This window comes from Hemitrygon akajei, chromosome 30 (genome assembly GCF_048418815.1).
Source record: "Hemitrygon akajei chromosome 30, sHemAka1.3, whole genome shotgun sequence".
NCBI classification, from domain to species: Eukaryota; Metazoa; Chordata; class Chondrichthyes; order Myliobatiformes; family Dasyatidae; genus Hemitrygon; species Hemitrygon akajei.
Genome location: NC_133153.1, coordinates 28,584,553 through 28,599,147, shown reverse-complemented (window position 1 = coordinate 28,599,147; position 14,595 = coordinate 28,584,553).

Below are 14,595 nucleotides of genomic sequence, written 5' to 3'. Positions count from 1 at the left end.
TGAACTGTTGACTCCTTCTGGTGAACGTACTCCCACAATGCCGTTGGATGGACTGTTCCAGTACTATGCCCTGGCAACATAGAAAGAACAGTGACATATCTTAAATGTAATTCAGCAGGGAACTTACAGAAGTTGGTGTTCCCAGGTGCCTTCCATCATTGCTCTGGACTAAAAAAATTTAAAGATCAAGTCAAATTCCTTCAAGTAATCTTGGAAATCTGAAGTTTATTAAACAAACTGATTTAAAAAATGGATGTAGCATTCAAGTTCAGTGTACCAAAGTGAGTGTGAAAGTCTCAGATTTTCTCTTAAACCATGACCAATTTAAATAGAAGGAACACTCGGAGGGAAAAAGGTAAATTTTCATTCAGCATTTGTTTAATTTTTCATGTCTAGACATATTTTACTTTCTTTAAAATTTCCAAAAGAAGGTATTGTTTAGATCTTTCATAATATAAATTACATTTTCATGGATATTTTGTATTAGAAACATCCAAAAAATCTGGGGTGGTCATATCTTGCTTGTTCTCTAAATCTCTGCAGAAAATTTTTGCCACCCCTTCCACCTAAGTCCCCCACCACTAGCATGCTGATAAAGTTTGTGGGGCATTACCATTGTGAACAGAGCTGGCTTTGTGCAGTGAGTTATCCCTGTCAGATTTGCAGTGGTTAAATATGGAGTTACTTTGAGGGTCAGAAGCAAACTGAACTCATTCTCCACTCACCCTCAAATCCAGACCACTGATATTACTAACAGTGACTCTAAACCCTATATGGATTACTGATGTCCTTCAGGGAGGAGAATCTCTGGACCTGACCTCATAGCCTAGGCCTATGCTTGGAATCAAGACCGACTTTAGGGTCGTTTATTCATTACTTTCCTTTGGTGAGATCTGACAAAGCTCTCAGTTCAACCAAACACTTTTTTAATCTCAATATATTAATATGCTCAAATATCTAACTGGATATTCTGGCCAACTGCACAACATTTCCAGCCATTTCTCTTCTTAATTTTGAAGACATTCAGAGAGGAGAGAAGGATCTATAAACTCCATAGCACTTTCTGATAAGTGTCGTGGAGATTAAATACAAACTCACTAAGAACCAGTTCTGCGTCTGGAGTGTGTATTAGACACGAATAATGATGTTACCTATGTTTTATAAGACCCTTTGGATTTTCATCATTCGGTGCCATATTAGTTGTTCCTGTCTTAAAAATAACACACTGCTTGATCTTGTTTGAACACATTGAAATGTCCCTGCCTCCCTTTCTGGATTCTATTTAAAACAGAAATGCAATTTCCACAGTAAAGACCAGTAATAAAGACCAAGACCATTAAGTTTCATATGCTGGTCTAAACTTTCCTCCCACCCCATTTCCTAAGGATACAGTATATCTCCTCAAAGAATGATGTTTATTTAATCAAAATCAGGTTTAATATCACTGGCACATGTCGTAAAGTTTGTTGTTTTTGTGGCAGCGGTACAATGCAATACATAATAATAAAAACTATGAATTATAGTAAATTAGCAAACACACATGTGTTGGCGCATGGCCTAGTGGATAAGGCATCGGTCTAGTGATCTGAAGGTCACTGGTTCGAGCCTCAGCTGAGGCAGCGCGTTGTGTCCTTGAGCAAGACACTTAACAACACATTGCTCTGCGACGACACCGGTGCCAAGCTGCTTGGGTCCTAGTGCCCTTCCCTTGGACGACATCGGTGGTGTGGAGAGGGGAAGGATTGCAGCTTGGGCAACCCCTGGTCTCCCATACAACCCTGCCCAGGCCTGCGCCCTGGAAACCTTCCAAGGCGCAAATCCATGGTCTCACGAGACTAATGGATGCCTCGTAAACACACACTCACACACATTTGCTAATATAAAATAGTGAAATTAAATAAGTTGTGCAAAAACGTAGTGAGGTAGTGTTCATGAGTTCAATGTCCATTCTGAAATCAGATGACAGAGGGGAAGAAGCTGCTCCTGAATCGTTGAGTGTGTGCTTTCAGGCTTTCCTGACGGTAGCAATGAGAAGAGGGAAGGGGGGTCCTAAAATATGGATGCTGCCTTTTCGAGGCATCACTTCTTGACGATGTCCTGGATGCCACGGAGGCTGGTGCCCATGATGGAGCTAACTGAGTTCACAACTTCCCGCAGCTTCTTTCGATCCTGTGCCATGGCCGCCTCATACCAGACGGAGATGCAGCAAAGAAAAACCTAATCACAAGGACCATTAGACTGCAAAGGCAGCATTCACTGGGACCATTCTAAATTATATCTCATCTTTCACGTAATAAAGTTTTACTCCTATAAAATAAATTTGATTTACTGCTGATTGGAGGTGGCAGACGCATTCTGGCAATATCATTCTCAGAAATGATGAGTTTTTATTGGAGAACCCAGGAAGGCTGACTTAACATTGTGTGTTGTGCAGATAGATCAATGTCTTGTGACGCAGCCGTACTTTATCGGTCAAGGTTACTTGCATAATAGCAAAGGCCGCGGCAAACCAGCAGTTTTAAGATGAGCAGCTAGTTCTAGATCCCCCTTGAGAATAAAATGTCTGTCATTTGACATGGATTGGAAGTGAAGAATTATACCTGCTTTGTAAAGCAAATAGCATCAAAAAAAAAAAATCCAAGCTTTGCTAATTGTTCCACGTATTTAGATCCAGTTTGATCCATTAGGTTTTATGTGTCTGTTGCTGATGTCCTTTAAACAATAATTACATTTATAACGCTTCCTGAAAGCATTCACTGACCAAGTGTCCTTGACAGTGCATCTTGCACTTATTATATGTGTGTATGAGGTTTTAACTCATAAGAGCCTTAAGACCATAAGACATAGTAGCAGAACTAGGCCATTCAGCCCGTCGAGTCTGCTCCACTGATTTATTATCTCTCTGAACCCCTTTGATGACTAGTCTAATCAAGAACCTATCAGCCTCTGCTTTAAATATACCCAATGACTTGACCTCTGCAGCTGCCTGTGGCAATGAATTCCACAGTTTCACCACCCACTGCGTAAAGAAATCCCTCGTCACCTCTGTTCTAAAGGGACGTCCCTCTATTCTGAGGCTGTGCCTTTAGGTCCAAGAATCCACCACTATAGGAAACATTGTCCCTACACCCACTCTACCTATATTCAATAAATTTCAATGAGATCCCCTCTCATTCTTCTAAACTCCAATGACCACAGGCCCGGACCCATCATGCACTAACCCTTTCATTCTTGGAATTATTCTTACGGACCTCTTCTGGATCCTTTCCAGCGATAAGGGGCCCAAAACTGCACCAGACAACTCCGGGGGTGGGCAATTTCAGCTGTAAGGTTGAAATGGAGAAACGGGCCCTTTCTCCTTCGAGCAAAGAAGGTTTAGATGTAAACAAGACTGCAACTGATTCAGATAGGTTAACTGATAGGTTGTCGTTGGTTGGTGGTTCAAAGTTTACAGATTTAAAATTAGAGGCAACAGATATTTGGGAGATGTAAGGGAAATCTTTATCACTAAGACAGGGGGCCCCAATATTTCTTATGCCATGGATTTTTGCCATTAACCAAGGAGTTCATGGATCCCAGGTTGGGAAACCTGCACATGGAGAATGTTTATGATGTGGAACTGTTCCTATGAGTGGAAACAGCATCATTCAGGGCTTTCAGAAGAATTAAAGTAGTACTTCAGGGAAAAATATTTGTGGGACAAAGGGGAGAGGGAGGAAATGGGACTAACAGAATGAATGAATTGGGAGCATCATATACCCAAGTTGGCCTCCTTCACACTGATTCTAAAAAGAGGACAAATGAAGGCTTCAAGAACAAGGGGTGGGTTGTAGAGCAATATTACATTACATGTTACAAATACATCAGGGCAGTGTGACCATCCCTTCTTTAGCTGGCATTAATAAGAGAGATGGGTAACAGTCTTGGTATAGCTTTCCTGCCTCATTAACGCATCAGTGGGGCTGATTTCTTTTGGAGTTGACTCTACTGCCACACTTCCAAAGCCTAGTCTGCTTTAGAATTTGGATCAAATTCATGCTGGAATTGTAACTGAAAACAAAATTCTAATCTAAAGTTTATCTTTATTTGTCATATGTACATCAAAACAAAGAAACATGCGGTGGACTATGCCAGTTGTGTCAAATCAAATTCTGGCACCAACATAGCATGTCCATAACTTACCTACCTTAACCCTAACCATACACCTTCGGAATGCGAGAGGAAACCGAAGCTCCCGGAGTCATGGGGGAGAATGTGCGAACTCTTTACAGACAGTGGTGGGTATCAAACCACGACATTACTGCTGGTGCTGTAAAGCGATCGTGCTAACCGCCATGCAAGCATGCCGCCTTCCACAGACACTTATATGTTTGGTCTGTGTATATGCCATTAATGAACCCACCCACAACCCTGAAATCAAAGCTGTCCTCGCTAAGGCACAGAAAACAATCTGGGGTCTTGTCATCCCATTTAAGATGGAGCTGATGATCTCAATTTAGGTCATTGATGCCTATAAATACACGTCACTGTAAGTGTGTAGGAAGTGCAGAATCAGCTTGCACACAGAAAGTTAGCAGCCATCTTCCCGGTTTGAATTTTGGTCAGGGAAAGATTCCCTGCTCTCCGGAATAGTGCAATGGAACCCGGGAGTGTAGATGCTAAGTCTAAACAACAACACGATCGACATTGCAGCATATCCTCAGTTCTGCCTTGGAGTGTCAGCTTCGGCCTCTTTATTAGGATGTGAAGTAATGATATTGTGAATCGAAGGTGAAGGAGCCACTGAGCCAGTGCTGTAGCGAGAAGCAGGAAATATTAGTGAGTCAAAGTAAGTGTCATGCATAAACCAGGGCTTTGTGTGGTGATGATAAAGTCATATGTCAAAATGCAATTGTGCAAAATGAATGGATTAGCTGCCTTTCCAACTCCAGCTATTTTTCTAAAGCTACTTTTCAGTTCAATAGTTTTGCTATCAGAAGTGATATTTTGTTTTACCATGCTGCCTGCAATGGGATATATTGATGTGGAGACTGCCAGTTTTTTGAATTTACAGTTTTCTACAGCCAATTCTTAAGGCTGGAACTTTGTTATGGATAGTGCATTGGGCTTGCGTCCAAAGTTAGGCTTTGCCATTTCTCTGGACTTCCAGTGTCGATGTTGCTGGAACTGCATATGACATTGGGGCCAGGGGCAGTAAAAATAAAATATCAATTAGACAGATGGACTGGTCACAATTAACTTGCAAAGAAGAAAAGATCTGCAGATGCTGGAGATCCGAAGCAACACACACACACACACGATGCTGGAGGAACTCAGCAGACCAGGCAGCATCTATGCAATAGAGCAAATAGTCAACACTTCAGGCCAAGACCCTTCATCAGAACACTTCATCAGAAATGCATTTCAACAGTACCTTTCACATACCTGGGAAAAAAATTCGGAAGTGCTTTACAGGCAATTAAGCTTTTTTTCTAGGAATGGTTGTTATTATGATGTACATAAATTGCAAGATATTCCAGTTTGTTGAGTGGTGACGCAGCAACAACCTTGCTCTGAACGTCAGTAAGACCAAAGAGCTGATTGTGGACTTCAGAAAGGGGAGGACCAGGGAACACAAAACAATCCTCAAAGAGGGATGAGAAGTGGAGAGAATGAGCAATTTTAAGTCCCTAGGAGTCAAGAGGATCTAACCTGGTCCCAACATATTGATGTAACTATAAAGAAGGCAAGACGGCGGCTATATTTCATTAGGAGTTTGAGGAGCTTTGACTTGTCACCTAAAACACTCAAAAACCAATGTACCATGGTGAGCATTCTGACAGACTGAATCACTGTCTGGTATGGGGGTGGGGGGGGGGTGGCTAACTACTGCACAAGATCGAAGTAAGTTGCAGGAACTTGTAAAATTAGTCAGCCCATCCTGGGTACTAGCCTCCAAGACACCTTCAAGGAGCGATGCCTCGAAAGGTAACAGACATTATTAAGGACCCCCATCACCCAGGTCATGCCCTGTTCTCTTTGTTACCATCAGGAAGGAGATACAGAAACCTGAAGGCACACACTCAGCATTTCAGGAATAGCTTCTTCCCCTCTGTCATCTGATTTCTAAATGGACATTGAACCCATGAAAACTACCTCTCTTATTTTTATTATTTCTGTCTTTTTTCAAATTTAGCTGTTCAATATACATATATATACTTATTGTAATTGATTTGCTTATTTTTTATATTATCGTGTATTGCATTACACTGCTGCTGCTAAGTGTCACACATATGCAGCGATATTAAACCTAATTCTGATTCTGATAATTTGGACATGTGACGTGTCCAAGTTATCTTCTGTCATTGCAATAATCTACTTTACATATAAACATGGGAATTAGGATCAGGACTAGCAAGCTCAGCCACACAATCATAAAGTCATAGGGGACTCATAGAATGGTTCAGCACAGAAACAGGCTCTTCAGCCCATGTACTCCATTCTAAACCTTCTAATCTGCCTAATCCCATCGACCTATACCTGGATCATAACTTTCCATACCTCTCCCATCCATGTACCTAACCAAACTTCTCTTAAATCAAAATCACATCCACCACTTGCACTGGCAGCTCGTTCCACACTCTCACCACCCTCAGATTAAAGTTTTCCCTCATGTTCCCCTTAAGCATTCCACCTTTCACCCTTTACCCATAGCCTCTAGTTATAGTCTCACCCACCCTCAGTGGAAAAATCCTTCTTGCATTTGTCTTTTCTATACTCATAATTTTGTATACCTCTATCAAATTTCTCCTCAATCTTCTACATCCGAAAGTTCTAACCTATTGAATCTTCCTTACAATTTAGGTCCTCCAGTCCCAGCAATATCCTTGTAGATTTTCTCTGTACTCATTCAATCTAATTTACATCTTTCCTGTAGGTAGCTGACCAAATCTGCACACAATACTCAAAATACTGCCTCACCAATGTCTTATACAACTTCAACGTAACATTCCCCCAACTCCTGTACTCAATATTTTGATCTATGACTTATGGATCTGTATTCCCAGATCCCTTTGTTATACCACAGTCCTTAGTGCTCGACCGCTTATTGTGTAAGACCTAAACTGGCTGGTCCCCCCAAAGTACAAAACCTCACTCTTGTCTGTATTAAATTCCATCAGCCATTTTCAGTTTATTTTTCTGGTTGGCTCAGATCCCACCGCTAGCTTGGACAGTCTTTCTTGCTGTCCACTCCAACCCCAATGTTGGTGTCATCCAGCAATTTGCTGATCCAGTTATGCACATTATCATCCAGATTGTTAATATAAATGGCAAACAGCAATAAACCCCGTGCCGATCCCTGTAGCCCTCCACTAGTCACAAGCCTCCAATCAGAGAGGCAATCATTTACTACTGCTCTCTGACTTCTTCTGCAAAGCCAATGTCTAATCCAATTTACGACATCATCTTGAAAGCCAAGCAACTGAACTTTCTTGGCCAACCTCCCCTGTGAGACCTTGTCAAATGCCTTGCTGAAATCTATGTAGACAACGTCCACTGCCTTGCCTTCTCCAATTTCCTGGTAACATCCTGAAAAACTCTATAAGATTGGTTAGACATGACCTAGAACACAAAAAAAACCATGCTGACTATCCTTAATCAATCCCTGTCTATCCAAATTCTCATATATCCAGTCTCTTAGAATACCCTCCAATAACTTTCCCACTACCGACATCAGGCTCACCAGCTTATAATTTCCTAGTTTATTCTTAGAGCCCTTCTTGAATAGTGGAAAAACAATAACCATCCTCCAATACTTTGGTACCTCACCTAACGCTAAGGATGATTTAAATATCTCTGCTAGGGCCCCTGCCTCACACAGAGTCTAAGGGAACAGCTTGTCATGTCCTGGAGATTTGTCCACCCTGACTTGCCTCAAGACAGCGAACGCCTCCTCCTCTGTAATCTGTATCAGGTCCGTTCCCACGCTGGTGCTTTGCCTCACTTCTATAGACTCTGCGTCCATCTCCTATGTAAATACAGATGCAAAATATCCATGTAAGATCTCCCCCATCTCTTTTGGCTCAATGCATAGCTTACCATTCTGATATTCCAGAGGGCCAGTTTTGTCCCTTGCAGTCCTTCTGCTCTTAACATAATTTTTTATTATTTTACTTTATTGAGATACAGTGCTAAATAGGCCCTTCCAGTCCTTTGAGCCAAGTCGCCCAACAATCTCCTGATCTAACCCTAACCTAATCATGGGACAATTTACAATGACCAATTACCCTGCCAACCACAGTCTTTGGACTGTGGGAAGAAAGCGGAGCACCCAGAGGAAACCCACGTGGTCACAGGCAGAACGTACAAACTCCTTACAGGCAGCTGCGGGAATTGAACCCACATTGTCTGTACTGTAAAGCGATGTGCTAATCATTACACTACCGTGCTACCCTAAGAAGCCCTTAGGATTCTCCTTCACTTTGTCTACTAGAACAATTTCATGCCCACTTTTAGCTTTTCTGATTTCTTTCTTAAGTGTTCCCTTGCATTTCTTATACTCCTCAGTTGTTCCTATCTGCCTATACCTGCTATGCACCTCCTGTTTTCCCCTTAAGCAGGGCTTTAATATCTCTCAAAAACCAAGTTTCCCTAAATGTGTTATCCTTGTCTTTTATTCTAAGCTTCGTGCTCTCAGAATTTTACTTTTGAAGGTCTCCCACTTAACAAGTCCACCAATGCCAGAATCAGCCTTTCCCAATTCACACTTGCCGGATCCTTTCCGATACCATCGAAATTGGCCTTCCTCCAAATTAGAATCTCAACCACAGACCAGACTTATCCTTTCCCATATTTACTTTGAAACTAATGGCATTACGAATACAAGATGCAAAGTGCTCCCCTACACAAACTTTTGTCACCTGCCCTGTCTCATTCTCTAATAGATCAATTTTGTCCACTCTCTTGTTGGGGCTCTATGTACTGATTGAGGAAACTTTCCTGAACACATTTGTCAAACTCTACCCCATCCAGTCCTTTTCCATTATAGGAGTCGCAGTCAATATGTGGAAAGTTAAAATCACCTACTTTCACAACATTATGTTCCTTGCAACAGTCTGTAATCTCTTCGCATTTGTTCCTCTAAATCCCGCAGACTGTTGGGTGGCCTATGATATAGCCCCATTAGTGTGGTCACACCTTTCTTTTCCTCAGTTCCAGAACTAGACAAGTTCTCCTGTATGTCCTGACTGAGCACTGCCATAACATTTTTCCTAACTAGTAACACCACACCTCCCGCTCTATCACATCAAAAAATAATGGAACTCTGGAATATTGAGCTGCCGGCCTGCCCCTCCTGAAAACAAGTCTCACTAATGGCTACAATATCATAATTCTATGTGTTGATGCATTCCCTGAGCTCACCTGCCTTTCCTACAATACTTCTTTCATTGAAATATAGACAACTCAGAACTCACCATGCTCAACCTTTTGCTTCCTGACTTTATCTATGGTCTTAACAACATGTCTCCACAACCATTTTACTACCTGTTCTGGCACATTGGTTAGCATCTCCCTACAAGTCTAGTTTAGCACCCTCCTCACCAACACCTCCCCCCCCCCCCACCCCATGCAGTGCTAGCAAACCCTCCCGCTGGGATATCAGTCCCCCTCCAGTTTAAGTGAAAACCCTTTCTTCTGTACAGGAAGAGAGCTCAGCGATCCAAAAATCTGAAGGTCTCAGCCTTACACCAACTCCTCCATTCTTCAGAATCAGGTAGCATTGATATAGGACATGAAATTTGTGGTTTTGTTGCAGCAACCAGTACAATACATATAAAATTACTAGAAGTTACAATAAGAAATATAAAAAAGTGAGATCGGCATTGCCCTTGCCCTTAATTCACTTGTTCCATTTCTGACACCTATTCCCCCCTTTTCACAATCTCTCTGTCTCCATCTCTGGAAACAACTGTCAACTGGCATCTTTTATAACCCTATCGATTCCCACAGCTACACACACAAAAATGCTGCAGGATCTCAGCAGGTCAGCCAACATCTATAGAAGGGAATAAACAGTTGCCGTTTCTGGCCGAGACCCTTCATCAGGACTCGTGGCTACCTTGATCGTAGCTATTCTTCCCACCCTGTCTCCAGTAAAAACGTTATTCCATTTTCTCAGTTCTGTTGTCTCGGTCGCATCTGATCCAGGATGATGCTTTCCTTTCCAGGAATTCAATTCAATTCAAGTTTAATTGTCATTCAACCATACACAAGTACTCATGAATACATCCAAATGAAACAGCATTACTCCAGGGTCAAGGTTCAAAACACAGTACCAACAGTCACGCAGGGCACAAAGCACACATAACACATATAAGATAGAAAGATACAGCCACGCAATAAAGAAGTGTAAACTCGAGCCATCCAACACCTCAGAAATCTGCAGACAACCTCAATAGAGCTTGTCTTTTACCGAGTTAACACTGGCAGCACTAACTCCTACCGGGACAGCACGCCACATTGTTCACAGGGGAATGTACCAGGTCTGACTTGTCCCTCCTGGTGGCTGTGACACCACAGCTCAAGGCCTAGTCTTCGCACATACAGAATATCATAAAATATGACCATGATAAATATATATACGTATATAGTCTAGACCCTGACTCCATTGAAATCTTCAGTCGACCACAATAGAGCTTGTCTTCTGCTGAGCGAACACTGAGGTGGGAATGGGGCATCACCAACTCCAGCCCGGATACTGCGCCACACCACTCCCAGTTGAGCATACCAGCTCCGACGCCTCTCTCCTAGCAAAGGAGATGTCCTCCTTCTTCAAAGATTGAGGTTTCCCTTTCTGCACCATCTCTCCCATTTCCTGGACCTCCATGCCCACCCCATCTTCCTGCCGCCTTAACAGTGAAAGAGTTCCTCATGTCCTTACCTACCACCCCATGAGCCTTCACATCCAACACATCATTCTCCACAACTTCCACCATCTCAAATACATCTTTACCTCCACCCCACTCTCTGCTTTCCACAGTGATTCCCTTGTCCATTCATCCCTCCCCGCTAATCTGCTTCCCGGCACTTATCCCTGCAAGCACCCAACATGCCACACCAGCCCGTTCACCTCCGCCCTCACCTCCATTCAGGGTCCTAAACAGGTGAGGCAACACGTCACCTGCAAATCCACTCAGGTCATCCGGTGCTCCCTGTGCAGCTTCCCCTACATTGGTGAGACCCGTCATAAATTGGGAGAATGCTTCACTGATCACCTCTGCTCCATCTTCCAAAAGCAGAACTTCCCAGTGACCAAACATTTTAGTTCCAATTCACATTCACGTTCTGACATATCAATCCATGTGCCACGACGAGGCCACCCAAAGGTTAGAGTATCAACACCTTATATTCTATGTAGGTAGCCTCCAACTTGATGGCATGAATATTGATTTCTCCTTCCATTAAAAAAAATCCCCCAATCCCTCCCCTTTTCTTCTATTCTTCACTCCAGCTTCTTCTCACTTTTCCCTGGTGCAGCTTCTCCTTTCCTTTCCCCAGTGATCCATTCCCCTCTCCTATCAGGTTCTTTCGTCTCCAGGCCTTTACCTTTCCCAACCACCTGGTTTCACCTATCACCTTCTAGCTATCCTTCTTACCCTCCCCTCACCTTTTTATTCTGGCATCTTCCCCCCTTCCTTTCTAGTCCTGAAGAAAGGTTTCGGCTCGAAACGTCACCTGTTTGTTCATTTCCATGGACTCTGCATGACCTGCTGAATTTTTCCAGCATTTTGTGAGTGTTGCTTTGGATTTCCAGCATCTGCAGAATTCTTGTGTTTAAGATATATTGACAAAGGTACCAGACAGAACTCCCTCACTCGCTTCTGTGTCAATCATGGGGACCTTGGAAACCTTGGCTTAACGTCTCATAAGGAGCTAAGTCCCTACAAAACAGAAGATTAGGTTGATGGGGGATACATGAAGTGGGGTCAAAGAAAGATGAGCAAAGAGATTAAGCTCTGTGTAATTCTTCATTGAATCAATGGCTCGGTTAGGAATAGGAGAAACTCAGCATTTATCATTTGCCTTAGCATGAGATTTCTTAACTTTTTTAAATCTTTAATAGTGGTCTCTGTCATCCAAATAAAGGTCACCATGATGGAGGTTAATTAGGGACAGGCCCAATTATAAGACTTTTCCTTATTCTTAATTGCGTCGTTTTATAGAATTGTTTAGTGCTTATAAAACTATAAGGGCAAAGGTGTTTGCTCTCTGCCCACAGTTGCATTTTGCCCCCATGTTTACTTCTGATCCGTAAACATAGAACTCAAACATGGCTCAGTTAAGAAGTTCCTGCTGTAAATGCTAAGTGAGCTGATCTGAATGTACGCTTAAGGGCTGCCAAAATATTCTCCCAGGTGTATAGTGAGTCTGGTAGACTCCTTTGTTTGTGTTAAGTGTGACACAGAAGGTGAGTATTTCAGCTGAAGTGTGAAAGAAGGGAAATGTGTGCTGGGCACATCATCTAATGATATTGAAATATTGGTTGTCATGCGAGTAGTAATGCTGACAGAACCATACCTCACTGCGTCTACAACATCGGGGAGTTTAAAATTCAAATTCAAAGTACATTTTAAGTCGGTTAAAAGTAAAGAAGGCAATATTATCAAAGGTGAATAAGGGCTAGTTCTGATGTTCTGATTCTTCTAGATATTTGCTTTTTACAAATATTTCTGCCATAATGCTCAAAGTTCAAAAAGTACATTTATTATCAAAGTATATATATATATAACCTTGAGATTCATTTTCTTCATTTCCTTACAGGCAGTCACAAAACAAAGAATCCATAAAATAATATTAAACACCCAACGTATTTGGGAGAGGAAAGAATAGTGCAAGCAATAAAAGTAAGCAAATAGCATTTAGAACAAGAGTGAGTCCTCAGACACAAAGCCTGGAGTGGCTGGAGCAGGCCACAGCCTCTGCCTTAGTCTGGTAAAGAGAGGAGTAAACATTGTGGAACAGCAAGCAGAGCTGCCCAAACTTTGTCTATGGTCCCACACCCTGTCTTTTTGATCCACCTGGCCCGGCATTTAAACAGTCTAAACGTCGGGTCATTCCTCCCCCTAAGAACCAGGCCTTGACGCATCGATGTGCTCTAGGCCTGGACCCTGCCGCCACCCTTTGCCTCGTACCCAGCCTTAACGCAGCAGACTTTCATCTTCACAACTTGATCTCGGTTTAGGTGGACGAGTTTCGAATCTGACTCTCCTTCGCTCCGCGTGCCCCGACTCCATCTCAAATGTGCCTCGATCTCGCGCCGCTTCTGTCTTGAATACACCTTTACCCTGCTCTGGCGCTTCCTCGGGCATGCCTCTACCTCGCTCCGACTCCATCTCACGCCCTCAAGCTTCATCCCGCAACTCGGCCTCGCCTTCGCTGGCCTACAAAATTCACACTGTAGCACCACAAGCTGTAGTTTCCCTTCACAGCAGATCTAAACTGGTTTTCCAGTTCCTTGTTGCATTTTAACCAAAGCGGCCTGAGTAATGCAAATAGTGGTCGCTTGTCCATCAATCCCATTATAACCAATTTGCATAATGGAAATACGCATTATACCAGAGCTGTCCATAGTTGAAAAGGCTGCTTTTAGCTGAGCAGAATTTTCATGCCAGCTACTGTCAGCCTGGGGGTGGGGGGTGTGTGTGTGTGTGTGTTCTCGTATCAGCAGAATACCACACATTGTCACAAATCACCTGACTGAAGCACAAAACCCCAGGGAAAAGATGACCCTTTGAAAACTTTTAACAGCACAATACGGCTCCTACTGCCAAACAGATCTGAGGTTTTAATTAAGCAGTAATCTAAATTGAAGGGTTTTGCTGTGTGTTGATAATTTAATCTCTTCATATGTTGGTTAGAGAGTTAAAATTTGCGGCAGAGTAGTGTGGTTGTTGGTGTAAAACTAGTACAACACCAGCGAGCAACTACCAGGGTTCAATTTCCACCACTGCCTGAAAGGAATTTGCGCGTTCTTCCTGTGACCATGTGGGTTTCCTCCCATATTCCGAAGATGTACATTTCGGGATAGTGAATTGTCGGCACACTATGTTGCTGCCTGAAGCATCGTGACATTCGTGGGCTAGCCAGCGCAATCCTCACTGATTTGATTTGACACAACTGATGAATTTCACTGCACTCTTCAACACTTTGATGTGCGTGTGATTATATAAAGATAATCTTTAATTTGATCTGTAATTTTCAAATATAGCAAATTGACCCATACCCAGAGCAGTGTTTCGTGAACAAGCAATCTCTCTTAAGCCCTGGTCTCTTCTTCAAACCATTCGGTCACCACTGAAAAACATTGTACCAAAACAAAGTTCAATTCTCAACGTAAAATTATTATCCAATACATATATGTCACCATATACTACCTTGAGATTAATTTGCTTGCAGGAATTCACAGTAAAACAATAGAATCAATGAAAATCATGCTGTACTTTAGCAGAACCTACAAATGTATATTCCCAGGATTCACTTGGTTCAGTTACCAGATAACTAGAAAGCTAAACCCCTACTGCGATTCACGGTGCAGTAGGATGACCACTCGGAGGA